The 14345-nt window shown below is 50.4% G+C and overlaps 1 protein-coding gene and 1 long non-coding RNA gene across 9 annotated transcripts in view; one reads left to right on the top strand and one right to left on the bottom strand.

The window, feature by feature from the left end:
* Nucleotides 1-5157, bottom strand: part of SEMA6A (semaphorin 6A) — a 134761-nt gene extending 129604 nt beyond the window's left edge. Inside the window, exon 1 of one of the 3 annotated variants that reach the window (XM_023254418.2) lies at nucleotides 4399-5157. The gene's annotated coding sequence lies outside the window, so the exon portion shown is untranslated. The remainder of the gene's footprint in view (nucleotides 1-4398) is intronic. The other 2 variants (XM_023254419.2, XM_023254423.2) reach the window with 2 other exon arrangements.
* LOC111560530 overlaps nucleotides 4623-14345 on the top strand; it is a 75408-nt gene continuing 65685 nt past the window's right edge. For all 6 annotated transcript variants that reach the window (XR_006598009.1, XR_006598015.1, XR_006598017.1 and 3 more), the window contains exon 1: nucleotides 4623-4729. This is a non-coding gene — a long non-coding RNA (uncharacterized LOC111560530). The remainder of the gene's footprint in view (nucleotides 4730-14345) is intronic.

A 14345-nucleotide genomic window follows, 5' to 3' on the forward strand; every position in this document is an offset into this window, starting at 1 on the left:
TCACAAAGCAGGGTGCCCTTGGGTATATACTCCACTGTCATAGTCCCATGCTGAGGAGCCTGTACTGCCTCCTCCCCTTGACGTTTGTGTGGTGTGACATCTTACTTGCCCATTTCAGAGGGATTAAATGCCTCCCGCCCTCCCCTACCTTACCACATCCCCAAGAGGCAACCGCGAGGTTGCCAGCAGAGCATAGCTCAGTGGATGAGAAAAGCCTTCCCTGTGGAGTAGAAATATCTCAGAGGTGACTTGGCTCTGGGGTACCTCAAGAGAGTAGGGGGACACTGATGCGGGAGGGCACGGCAGGATGTTTCCAGGCTCCGCCTTCCTCTGGACACGTGAACCTCCAGGCACACCCGCTGTAGGAGGAGGACAATAAATGGTCTAAACCTGGGGCGGGGGAGGGGGGAAACCATACAGAGATCCGTGCAGCCTCTCTCTGGCTTTACATACTGCTGCAAACGGCAGATGCTTAATTAAAGCCTTTGCAATTAGTTTGGCTTGTTCCGTGATTCCTTTCTGCAAACAAATAGGATGGGGAGAATATATTCGCTTTTGGCAGTCTAGTTCCAAAAAACTTCTTTTCCCATGATCACTCTTTTGTCCTCCTCGGAAAAGAGCTGAACCACTCTGTACACATAGTAAAGTATCCGACTTACCTCCTCGTTCAAAACAGTATTTTTCCTTCCATTTCATATGGGAGTGCAATTACCCGTTTGCTTTTAAAGCATGAGTATTTATTTTGAATTTAATACAAGTTCTTAATTTGGGTGTCTTATTTTTATTCAGGGAAGATAACAGTCTTCCTAATTCTTGCCATCCTTCTGATTCAACATACTAAGCAATGTTATCCGCCTACTCAAAATGCAAATGCTATATTTTTTTAATGATGGGAAAAGCATTCACTAGACTTGGAAAGAACTTGAGGGCTGTGTGTTTGTGTATGTGTGTCACTGTGTGGGTAAATAAAGAGTTGCACTTATTGCCACTTGATAATAACCACTTATTTGAAGCCACGGGGACGGGGGGGGGGGGGGGGCGGGAAGGGGGTACCAGGTCCACTCTAAGTGGAGAAATGTGAATCATGTGTGGCTATTTCTTTCATTGATTTACCTATTCAACATTTGAGTGTCTATATGCCAGTTCCTAGGAATTTTTAGCCTATTTAAATGTAGATGTTTTATGCAATCAATACATTCTGCAGATGGCTCCTGAGACCATGATTTTGGGTGTCTGCTGAAAATTTACATATGTGGATTACATGCATTATTGAAGAGAGTGGCCCATCTCCACAGGGGGATAGTTGCAAAACATAACGCGCTTTGGGAAGACTGTAAGTAAGAAACAGGAGCTACAATGCATCTTTATATCAAATTGGTAAAAGACAACCCAGAAATGAGGTTTTAAGACTGATATTCCATTCTTTTCTGCTTTCGGATTGTTTGGCAAAGTGCCTCATTCAAGAATATCCTAGAACCAGGGCGCCTGGGTGGCTCAGTCGGTTGAACATCCAACTTCGGCTCAGGTCATGATCTTGCGGTTCGTAAGTTCGAGTCCCGCATCGAGCTCTGTGCTGACAGCTCAGAGCCTGGAGCCTGCTTCAGGTTCAGTGTCTCCCTCTCACTTCCCCTCCTCTGCTCATGCTCTGTCTCTCAACAATAAATAAGCATTAAAAAAAATTTTTAAGAATATCCTAGAACCAAAATAATAATATGGGGTGGGGGTTACTCAAGTTTCAAATAAAAGTTACCAGGTAAACAAGCATGGGTAAACCAAATTGAAATAGTGCAATTATTTTTTAACAGATAGTTTTAGGTTAATAGGTGGAGACACTGGTCTGCCACTGCTTTTAAGGTTAGGTTAATAATTAACTTTGGTGCCTGGAGTAGTTTAATCAAAGCTTACTGTAAATCATAAAACTCCATGCAGACTAAACAGGGTATTAAAAAAATAAAACATATAAAATGCTTGCCATCTTGACCTCTGGTAGCCACTTGGAGGAGGTGTAAAAATACGATATTTTCATTCAGAATCCAGGACAGGCATCTTTACTTTTGGGGAAAAGGCCTAAATAAAGGATTCATGTGCCAAGAACCAACAGTCTCTCCCTTGCCATCGGAGAGGACTTGACGCCCCAGAAATATGTCCGAAGGAAGACCGACAATTACCAGGATTAGAGGAGGCAGAGGCACTGACCTTCCTACCCCGGAAAGACTTAACAACCAGCGCTGGGGGGCATTACATAGCTTTCCTGAGACCTGCTGGCAGAACGCCGCCGCAACAGGGTGAAACATCTTTTCAGATTTGAGGCAAAGAAAGTTGTGCGTACAAGTGCAAGCATCTGCGTGTGTGTGTGTGTGTGTGTGTGTGTGTCCGCGCACGCCTGTGTTTTAAACCTTTCATGGATCCCATTCAGCAAGTAGCAACTTGATTTCCATCCAGCGGAAGCAGAAAGCGATCCCCCCGTGGCAGTAACGGGCCACCGCATTCTCAAAGCAGCCAGCCACCTTTCTCCCAAGGACCAACTCGGAAGGGACGTTGGGGCTGCCCACTGCCGATGCAGGCCGGAGGCCGCGGCTGCAAGTGCTTGCCTTGGCTGTGAAGACAGCAGTTCCTCCCCCGCTCCATGAACACCTGGCTCCCGTCTCCGCTCCTCCCTGAAAACCCGCCGCCGGCTGGAAAACTGCGCGTGGCACGGGGTGGGGGGCGGTGGGGGGTGCTAGGGATGCTGCACTTGGAACTGGTACTTACAAGCCAGCGAGTCCGGGCTCCTGCCCACAGGCCACCCGTGCGTCAGCCGCTGTCCAGTGGCCGCACCAGCATCCTAAACCCTCCCCCTTAACTTCCCGCCCCCCACCCTTCCTCGACTGGTCCAGCTAGTGCAGCGCGGAGACCCTGACCAAACTGCGCACGGTGGGCGCCACTGTCTGTGGGCCAGCACCTAACTCCCCGCATCCTGGGCGGTCCACCCGCTTCCCTCCGGGTTCGGTTTCCCGCGGACTGCACAAGCTGAGCCCCAATCCTGTCGTGCCCGCCACCCCTGGCTTTCAGAGAAACTTTCCAGAAGCGCCTGGTCGGGTGACCCCGCGGTGGAAAAGGAGGCGGCGCCGGGCGGAGGGGAGTCGAGGGAGCGGGAAAGACAGCCGAATCCTGTTTCCTTTCGCGAAACGCACAAGTTCGGGACTGCTCCCTGGCTCCCCCTTTACCACTCGGGTCGTGGGAGGAGGGAGCGGACCTCAGGATCCTGCTTTGCACCGTGTGCCACAGTGGGGAGCTGAGAAAAAAGAATCTGGAGAAGAGACACTTTCCACCCCAGCAGGGTCTTACAGGGTGGGTGGGCACTGTCGGGCTAGCTCCTGAGCGCCCCACTGTCCGCGAGGGAGCTCTCTAGGACGCAGCGATAGTTCGGACCTCCAGAACCGGTGGCCTGGGCAGAGCCCTGGTCTGGGTAGCAAGCTCTGGGTCATCTATTGCCAAGTCTTCCCACCCTTCCCCCTCAGGGACAACTCCTTTCCCTAGAGAGACCTCGTGGATTTTGGAGGAGAGCGCAGCGGCCGCCAAGCCCCGGCGTGGCGGGCTCGGTGCTGGAGGGGGACGCAGCCGCGACAGATGCTGTCCTCGCCCGGCCAGAAGGGAGCTACGGCGGGGGACAGAACCCAGGGCGGGGGGCGCCGCGCCACACCGGGAGGAGACCGTTCCTGGGCACTCTCACTCGAGCAAACAAAGCCCGGAACCTCTGGTGCCAGCGGCCACGAAAGCCGGGATGTCACCAAGTGGCAGGGCGCACGGGTACCAGGGCCATTACAAGTTTCCCCGCACTCCACAGAGCCCAGCCCAGACCCCGGGCGGACAACAAAAGATTCTCTTCGCTTTCCCACCGTTTCTGCGGAACCCCTTCTCCCACCCCAGAACCCAAACCTGGTGCTGGGCGAAAACAGCGCTCTGCTGCCCAGCGTTCGCCAGCCCTCGAGGGCAGAACCCCTTCCACAGCCTTTGCACCAGGACTGGGAGCTTCTGAAAATCCCACCCTCTCGGGGCCTCTCTGCTGCCCGTTGGCCAGAAAGTGAGGACGAGCCCCGGGTCCTGTACACACATCCCCCAGCCAGGCAGCACCGCGCGGTCGCGGTCCCGGGCGGCGCCGGGCGTGTGCGCGGCGCGGGTGGGGAAGCTCGCAACACGGAGCCGGGCGGTCTCCCCGGCACAGGGCGGAGAGAAGCGGGCCGGGCTCACGACTGCTCCCCAAGGGCCCGGCAACGCACAGGAGACAGACACCAGACAAAATAAAACGCAGCTACCACAAAGCCGACAGCGCGTGCCGGCCGGCCGCGGCCCCGGGACCCGCTGGCCGGAGGCGAGCCGCCCGGAGAGGTGGGGCGCGCCGGGGCGCCCCAGCCGTACCTTTTCGGTGCATCGACGGGCAGGCGGCCGGGGCTCGGAGCGCGCTGGTACAGCGAGTATCCCATTTAGTAATCCATTATCGAGGAGATCTCTCCGGGCCGCAAGCTGCGCTCTCTCCTTTGCAAGCCTTTGTCATTCCTACATGTGTGCTTGTCTCTTTGGGGGTAACAGTCGCGGCGACTACTTTCTGGGATGCAAACGCGCTGTGTTCATCTCCAATGACAGGCGCAGAAGGGGAGAGGAAAAAAGAAAGAAAGAAAAACCAACAAGGAAGGAGTGAATGTTCAAGAAAGTCTTCTCCAGGTCCAAATTCCACTTGGATTCCACTCCGGTGAGTCCCTTCGGTGGTGTCTGCGCGGATTAACAAGTCATTTCAGGGTGGGGGGCGGGGTGGGGGCTGGGGCAGGGGGCACGCTGTAGCCCCGCTCGGCGACCGCGAGGGCTGTGCCGCGGGTGTGGCGACGCTGGCCGCTACCGCCGCTCCTAAGCGGGCATCGCGGGCGGTCGGCCCCGCGGAGAAGCGCCGCTACTGCGTCCCGAGCGCCTGGGCAGCCGAGTGCGCGGGGAGCGGAGTTGGCTGCAGCCTCACCCGGTGCCGCTCACTACTCCTCTGTCACTGGAGAGGCCGCGGCTCCCGGGCGGAGCCAAGTCCCGGACTGGATTGCGCAGAGCGGACTCTCCTCCCGCAACCCCGCCTCCTTTGGCTGGCGTCTTCTCCGACCCAAAGGAGGGCTGTGGTGTTTGTGTGTGAATGTGAGTGAGCGTGGCCGAGAGGGGGAGAACCTACGCGGCGTGGCTGCAGGTGGAGCCTTGCACCGACTGGTCAGCGAGGCTTCCTTCCACCACGGTTCCCGGCCCCGCCGCGCGGTGGGTGGAGGTCCTCGTGGGATTGACTGGGGCTGGAGCCCGCCCCTGCTTCCCCCACCCCCGCATCTGCTCTAGCAAAGAAGAAGAAGAAGGAGGAAAAAAAAAAAAAAAAATCCCGGACAGCATTGCTGAGCCCTGCCAAATCAGAAAAATAAATAAAAATAGACGTAGTGCAGGAGCGAGTTACAAGAAAGGATCTGTTCATCGATTTTCTTAAATGGAAAAGTTTTAAAGGATGAGGGTAAGTGAACGATGAGCCTTTCTAATTCTGATTACTGTATCAAGAGGTAGATTCCAGAAGTGACGCGCCCAGATGAATTGGATGAAAGCCGATACGGTTAAAAACACACACATCGAAGATACGAACACTGCTATTAGTTAACGCGCATACGACATGTTAATAAAGCATGTTAAGTAAGCACGTAAACTGTAGTACAAAGAATGGTGTCACCAACGACAGCCACAGTCCGTTTTGAAACTTAGAAAGTGTGTGGACTGTCCTTGGAAATGTAAGTAAACTTCAGAAAGACGACGCAGACAATCCCAGTGAGAATCCAACAGCTTCGTGCGAGAAGTAAATCGCAACTTCTTACACGGCGCTATTGTTACCAAGAATGGCAGGCGCAGCCCTCCTCCACCGCGTGAACTTGCGGTCGCCAAAAAGCTTCGCAGTTACAGGTTTATGCCAACTAGTCAGGCCACACCGTGTCCCCCTCCCCCGGGCCGCTGCTCGCTCCCCGCCGCGCCCGCACACCCCGCTAACCACTGCGCGAGGTGGCCGCGGTTCCCCAGTGGGCTTCGCAGATGGTGCGGACTGGAGCCACCGCCTTTAAAGAAAGTAGCACTGGGCCACCAAGCAGTTCTCGAAGCAAAATTTCCCAGTCATGGGGTCGGCCGTGAAAAGCGCTGGGAGGAGGATCAGGGTCCCAGTTGCCCTTAGGCCGAGTGACCTCCCTCCAATAAATGTATTAGAAACTGTACCTGTTCCCTAATGGGGACAAGGGCCCACGTTCTTTTTTCTACTGTTTCTGCTGGGAACGCAAGTTACCCACAGACATCTGCTCTTGAGGACTCACGAAGAATAAACGCACATGCGACAACACCCTGTATGTACCATATTTTTCTTGTCTACAAACCACCTGGAAAAGGTGGCGAGAACGGTGAGGCAGTCAGCCTCTGCTGTTCGCCAGAGCTGCCAGCAGGGGCCGCTATCCCCACCTTAAGCAAAAGCCACAGATCCCTGGTGGCGGGGGGCGCGGTCCTAGGTGCGCGCGCAGCCCCCGCAGCACCGGAGCCGGCTCCCGGAGAAGGCACGGGGGCGTGGGGGCTTGCGGGCTGGGCTGCGCCCTCCCGCCGCGCGGATCTCTGGGATCCGGTCCGGACTGGGGGAAGTGCCCTAGCGGGCCGGGCCGGCTCGATCCTCGGCGGCGCTGTTTAACGCCCTGATTTCGGCTGGTGACGGCAGGGCCACTGCCAAACGGGTCTTGGAGCTGGTCCGTGCGCTCTTCCCCCTCCGCCCCACCCCCCGGCGCTCCCCCTCAGCCCCTAGGTCCAGACCAAGAGGTCCCAGGGGGTTCTCCTCCAACACCTCCACCCCGCCGGGATCGTTGAGGCCCCTTCTTTGCTCCCTGCCGCTGCTTTACATGCTAATTGTGTCTGGGAAAAAAGTTCTTTAATTGGCAGAATTAGGCAGAGCAAACGAATTGTTTCACAGGCTGAACCGAATTAATTCCGGGTTTAGCTTCTTTCCTGGGAGAAACAAACAATTAAGCTGTCTTGTTTGCTTTATGGATATATTGGAAATGCCCCACATCGAGTTTCAGGATGTGTTTTTAAAGGGAAATTATTTCCATTATTAATACTTGCATGTTTAATTTGCAGTAAATCTGAGCCAAGAAGGGACAGATTAAATTTACCTAATTTTAAATTACGGAACACAAGAAGAAAAGAGTTGGAGTTAACTTTCACCGGGCTAAGAAATGCCACCCAGAATCATCCTGGCAATTGCTAGATCCCGAGGTTTCACCATCCAGTGAGGCCCCCATCTGCCCTGGCAAGGGGACCCCTGCCAGGGGAGAGACGCTCCTGGAGCTGGAAGACATGGAGGTGGGCTGTGCTTAACATTACTTAACAGCTGGTGACCTTGGGCAGGTCGCTCAGCTCTCAGAAGCCCCAGTGGACTCCCCTGTGTCCCCTGGACTCACTTCCCAGAGATTGTATGGATTAAATGAGATGGTGAGCATAAGCCACAAGTCTAGGGCCTGGTACGCACCGTGCTGTAAAGGTTCGCTTTAGCGTCGCTGTCATCCTTATCGTCGTAGGCGTCAGTCAGATGGAAGCACCAGGGAAAGGGGAGGCTTGTTGTGTGTCAGTGCTGGGGACTACCCCTAACAACTCTTCCGTAAATGCGTCTGTGATGATAACACCTGCTCCCGCCCCCCACCCCCACATCACCTGAAAAGAGTGTGGAGGGTGTTTACAAAGGTAAGCTCACACAGGGATCCTTTGAAAGACCACGTCTAGTTATTTTGCCAGAAACTCTGCTTGAAGACGAAAAGCAGAGTTCTCTTGAGAGAAGAGGGGTCTTTTGGTGCTTAGCGTTCACCTTCTTGTGGGTATCCATTCCTGAGGGACCCGTGGGGAGTGCTGTTTGTACGTTCAGGCCAATATCAATCATAATCAAGAAACCCCTCTCTCTGCAATCCCTTCTCCAAAGTTCCCTTCAACCCCCTGCTTTAAATCAACAGTTTGAAAATCCATTTGTACGTTAGAATTACTGGTGAGCTTTTAAATGACACAAATACCTAGGCTCCAGAGATTCTGAATTATCAGGTGGGTGGAGGGTAGGACCTGTGCATGGTTATTTTCTTCCAAGCTCCTAGATGATTCTCAGTGTGTAACTGTGGATGAGAACCACCATCGCAATGAATCTCATCTGTGTCCTAGAGTCCTGCTCTTCCCTGGCCTTTTCTGGTGGGGCTGTTTATTTTTCCTCTTGCCCATTTATCCTGGTGTTGGGAAGTGAAGTCAGTGGCTTCTTGGATCATTTCTCCTTCTTGCTAAAACTAGAGCTTTGGAGGCTGTGTTCTACAAATACGCTGATGATGTCTGTTGTCCGCAGACCTCATTGTATGCCAGTTTCCAAAGACTTAGCGCCAGGCTACATGTTTCCCTATCTGTTCCTCCACTTGTCACCATTCCTGGAAGTGTTAGGTTTCACCTAGCCACTAACCCTCTGTTTCCTCGGCTTCTTGCATTCTGCATGTACACTCTTCTTTTCCCTCAGTTTCGGGTTTGTTATCAAAAAAGTCTCCATTAAATCGCTAATTCAGAGCTCTCACTCCAGACATAGCTTTCTCTCATCACTTGCACGCTCTCTGCACAGCTCTGATTTCTGGAAGACCTACAAGCTGTTGGTCCTGCCACTCGCAGTCTGTCTGTCTGTCCATCCATCCATCTAGCCATCTAGCCATACATCCCTCTGTCCGTCCATTCCTCTGTCCATCCATCCATCCATCCATCCATCCATCCATCCATCCATCATCCATCCATCCCTCCTTCTATCCATCTCTCTGCCCATCTGTCCATCCATCTATCCATCCATTCCTCTGTCCACGCAGCCAGCCAGACATCCCTCCCTCCATCTGTCCGTCCCTCCAGCCAGCATCCAGCCAGCCATCTGTCTGTCCTTCTTTCATTTCCCTCTCCAGCCAACAGAGCTTTGTAATAACGGTCTCTCTTAGCAAGCACTTTCAGCTTCCTTGAAAACCAAACTGTCTTTTGGACACCCCCATCTGACTAAGAACCAATTCTGAATTATGTAAATATCAGCCTTCTTTGCCCTCACCCTAGGCAGCTGAAGCCCCATAGAGCGAAATTTCAGTTATCAACCTCAGTTGGTTGGGCACTGCCTCGCCATCATCTTCCCTTTTCCTCATTAGACTCTAACTTTCTCCGTGTAACCAGATGTTTTCACCTTGGTGCCTCCTACTTCCCTGAAAACAGTCTATCACATGGGAACTTTCTGCCTCTGTACTCCTTATTTCCTCTACATCTCCTCCTATGGGGGAGCTGGTGCCTCTCCTCCAGTCTGAGACCAGTCCTTCCACCTGTTCCATCCCTTACACTTGGGAATTCTTTGCTGTCTCTCCGCCTCGCCTGGATCTCTCCATCAGCAGGTCACCGAGCTTTCCTGTCTTAGTCTTAGAAACAAGCCTCCCTAGGGGGCACCTGGGTGGCTCCGTTGGCCGGGCATCTGACTCTTGATTCCCGCTGAGGTCATGATCTCACAGTTTGTGAGTTTGAGCCCTGCATTGGGCTCTGCACTGATAGCATGAAGCCTGCTTTAGATTCTCTCTCCTCCTCTCAAAATAGGTAAATAATATGCCCCTCCCCTCCTCGTGCACACGTGCTCTCTCTCCTCTCTCAAATAAATAAATAAACATTAAAAAAAAAACACGGTGTATAAAGCTTCACTTTTTTATTAGTCCACACTGTATCCATCTCCCTCTACTTCTTCATAGGCAACATTTCTGCAACCCCATAGTTCATTTTCTAGCTTTTACATATACCTTATGTACCCAGAACCAACCTACAGCAATCTTTTTGGTGGTTCCCCCCTCCCCGAATTAACATAAATAAAGTCATATGTACTCTTGTCCTGGAATTCATCCTCCAAACTATAGCTGAAGTGACCTTTGAAAGATGAATATCTGATCCCATCAGTCCCCTGCTTAAAATACTGTTTGCTATCCCCAAACCTCCATAGGGCCTTCAAGGCTGTGCACGATTTGGTTATTGCCCACCTCTCTGGTCTCTTCTCTCTGCCATGCTGCCTTCCATGTTTTTCCTCCGAAATGTTGCCCGGTGCTCCTTTGTAACCACAGACCTGCCCATGTGCTTCTGCCTGGAATACCACCATCTCCCTCTTTCACTTCTTTACCTGGTTAGCCTATGCTCATCCTTCAAATGTCCACCCAAACACCCTTGCACCAAGGAAGACTTCTCTGATGTTCTAGAATACATCCTACCCCTCCATTATGTGTTCAAAGTACCGTGCCATCTTAGCCCACGTATCACAGCTGGAAAAAGCTGTCGGTGCAATTGCGTGTTTGGATGCTTGTCTTTTTGTGTTAGAGCAGAAGCTCCTTTGAATCCTGGGACTCCACCTCTTTTGTTTCTCTTGTACTTCCAGAGTCTGGAAGAGAATAAGGGCTTGCCCACAAAAGAGAGGTGCATTTGAAGGATTCAGTAGGGAAAAAAATAGATTTTTTTTTTTGGTGGGATAGAATCATTTAAAAATGGAAATAAAAACACACAACTTTCTAGTTGTTTTGAGCTTCCACTTTATTTGTTAATTTATTTACTTATTTATTTATATGGTTATTTTTGACACACACACACACACACACACACACACACACACACAGAACCCAAAGCAGGCTCCAGGCTCCGAGCTGTCAGCACAGAGCCCGACACGGGGTTCAAATCAGGAACTGTGAGATCCTGACCCTAGCCGAAGTCAGAGGCTTAACCGACCCAGCCACCCAGGTGCCCTTTGCGTCTCCACTTCTAACGATGAACAAAAAACTAGGCTTTGCCCCAACATAGAACTTCTCATGTGTAGCGTCTGATTTCTTTCTCGAATGAGGAATAAAGGATTTACGGATGGAAGTGATACGTAAATAACCACAATGACCAAACAAGATGCTTGAAAATGAAAATACACGGCAACGCAAGTAGAAGCGATAACTCTGAAAGACCCGTAGAAGGAGAGAAAATGCAGTCGGAATCCACCGGGAACACTGTTCAGCATCTCCAAGGCCCGTTCTCCCAGCAAGCCAGAGCGTGCTAACAGTGATTTACTGTCTGCCCCTCCATGAATAGCTTCACGGGTGGTGCCCTCTCTGGGGGTAACAATCACTCCACTATACCACAGTGATGCCGGGGCTCCATTCACTTCTGATATCAAATTATTGTTTGGGAAATGAGGAGACTGGTAGATTAGAAATAAGGTAATGAATGAACAATAAATGTTAAGTAAACCAGCACTCCATTCCCTCCCCCCACCCCGCCAAAGCCCTTTACATTTAATTGAAGTCTTTGGTTATGTAATACAGAGCCAGGGCTGTCTCTGGCCTTGCTTTCATCTTGCTGTTGCAACGTAACTGCTCTCGATTGTCCTTCTTGCTAACGTTTAGACTGAAAAATATCTACTTGGATAAAAGTGTGTTTAAAAACGCAGTTACCGAGACGTAATGTATACCTCTCGTAACCAGATAAACCAGATGATTCAGCACCACTTTGGAATTTGCTATTTGGCCAGAAGAATGATGAAAAGCAAAATATAACTTTTTTGGGGGCGGAGAACTGTTTTCAAGGCCTTTGCTTCCAGGTAGTGGAAGGCGGCTGGAAGAGGGAATTGTTCTGGCCCATGTTTAAATATAAAATTAGGCTTCCAAATTTGTTCCAAATCTAGGTTTTAGATTATGTGAGAAAACACTGTACTGATATCAACTGAAAGCCTTTTTCCAGGCTGTTTAGGATGAATGTGTATTTAAGAGTAATTTTATAACCAGAGAAATGGAGACAACTGAGGGTGTTTTGTTTGCTCTGACTTTAAAACAGAAGACAGCTGTTTTAAACATCTACATTGAGGCTGGATAATTGCGGACAATGAAAGTATACTTAAAACATGATATGTTTGGATCTGAAGTAGATTTTTTAATGAAGTATAAAAAAATAATGTCATTAAATATAAAGCTATCCTCTGAAAACTCCCCTGTACAGGTTAATTATGAAACATAAAAATCATTTCCTAGTGTCTCACCCTGACGGTGGATTTTGTACCTCGGCAGGTCTCTAGTTAATAGTCCCATAAAACATTGACGATGCTTAACGAGCTGGATTTAAGAATGTTTGCGGAGGCAACTCGCAGGTTGAAATGAGCTTAAATATTACATTTTGAAAGAAATAACGTGTTCTTTGGTACTTCCTGAAAGTTTTAGATCATTTGCTATTTTTTAATGCTCAGTTTGTACTTGACCAAAATTTAAGTGGAACAATTGGTGTCACTCTCCTTGTAAAGTGAACCCTCTTAAATAGTTTATTCATAACTAGCTACTGATTAATACAAACTAGAATGCTGTGTTTTTACGTTTGAACTGAAAACCCACACGCCTGTTTTCTTAAGAGGTCCTGTGTCATGAGCTGTTATTAAGACTCGTATGAAAACACACATTCATTTCCTCATAATTTCTTTCTTTTCCATGCTTCAAAGCAATGGAGACATTTCCTTTCTTCAGATAGCCTTTTAAAGCCTTTTCTTGTTTAAGCAAACTTCTGAAAGTCCCTAATCCTTGCCTCTAACTCACCATTACTGTGCCCTTCTCTTCCCTACCCTCCAAATAAGATCGCAAGCATAGATTTTTGAATTATGACGGTCTAATGTTGACATTGTTTCTCTGGGTTCCCTTGCCTTAGGGAATTTTCCCTTTTTTGCTTTAATCGATACATTACTTCTTCTGGTTGCTTTGTTTGGCGGGGGTGGGGGGGCAGGGTGGTTAGAGAAAATGTTTAGCGATTTTCTTACAAAACACAACAGAGAAACTGTAATAAGAATGCTGTAGGGCAGTGTTAATTCACTCAGTGTGAAGCCACAATCAGCCTGGCACTCTCAGGTTCCTATCAGTGAGTTGTTGGGTGGTGGTGACTCAGAGATGATGGTACTTGACTTATCAGTAAGATGGTATTTGACTTATCAGTATTGCGTGTCGCATGGAGCCCGATGCGGGGCTCAAAGTCATGAAACTGCGAGATCACGACCTGGGCGGTAACCAAGAGTCAGCCGCTCAACCGACCGAGCCATCTGGGCACCCCGCAGTGCTGTGCTCTTGATCACAAAGCAACGTCATCCTTCCAGCTGCTCAGGCCCAACCGCTGGGAGTCACGCTTGACTCTTCTCTCGTTGGTCACATCTGATTTGTCAGCACATCTTGTTGGCTCTGCCTTCAAAATATATCCAGAATCTGACCTCTTCTCAGCTCCTGCACCACCACACGGGTCTAAGCCACTGTCCTTTTCTCCTGGAGTCGTCCAGGAACGTCGTAACTGGTCTCCCTGCTTCTGGACTTGCCATGTTCGGTACTCTACCCGACCCTCTAGTCCACAAACGGTGGCCAGAATGATCCTTCAACATTTACGGTGGAATCCTGTCACTCCTCTGCGCAAAACTGTCTGGAGGTTTCTTTCCCATCTCTTTCAGAGCAAAAGCCAAAGCCGGTGTCATGTGGCCTTCCCTCCTGCTCCCCTTCACACACTTCACTCTAGCCAGCCTCGGCCTAGAAGCTTCCAGCACAACCACCCTCGGGCTCTTGTTTCTTCTTCCTCAGTTACCAATAGGGCTCCTCCCGTCTTTGCTCCAATGCCAAGGCTCCTTGACCACCACATGTAAAATTATAGCTCCTCAGGCTGTAATACTTCCTCCTTGTTCCCTATCCTGGCTTTGTTTTTTCTCCTAGCTCCTACTCTCCTAGGATCCTGTATATAATTAATTGTTTATTTTTTATTACTTAAAGACATTTTTTTTTTAGTTTATATAATTTTGAGAAACAGAGACAGAGCAAGAGCAGGGGAGGGGCAGAGAGAGCGGGAGACACCGAATCCGAAGCAGAGGCTCCAGGCTCTGAGCTGTCAGCACAGAGCCCGATGCGGGGCTCAGACTCACGAACTGTGAGATCATGACCTGAGCGGAAATCAGACACTTAACGGACTGAGCCACCCAGGAGCCCCTATATTTGCTTGTTTAGTGTCTGTCTCCTGCCACCCAGTCGTAAGCTTCCTCAGGGCAGGAAGTGCCTTTCATGTACCACCATATCCCCCGCTCTTAGAACAGCGCCTGGCCCATCCTAGAAGTGCGCTGAACATGTGTTGAGCGGATGAGTACAGGACCACTCCTTCCCACGTTTAATGTCAGTCACGCCAGGAGAATCCCCCAGCCTACGGTCCTTTGTGTAGTCTTACACAGGGGAGGGGCCCGCAGGGCTGTCTCCCATTCAGAAGCATTCTCAAATAATCTCTTT

Source organism: Felis catus, chromosome A1 (assembly GCF_018350175.1).
Source record: "Felis catus isolate Fca126 chromosome A1, F.catus_Fca126_mat1.0, whole genome shotgun sequence".
In the NCBI taxonomy this organism is placed as follows: Eukaryota; Metazoa; Chordata; class Mammalia; order Carnivora; family Felidae; genus Felis; species Felis catus.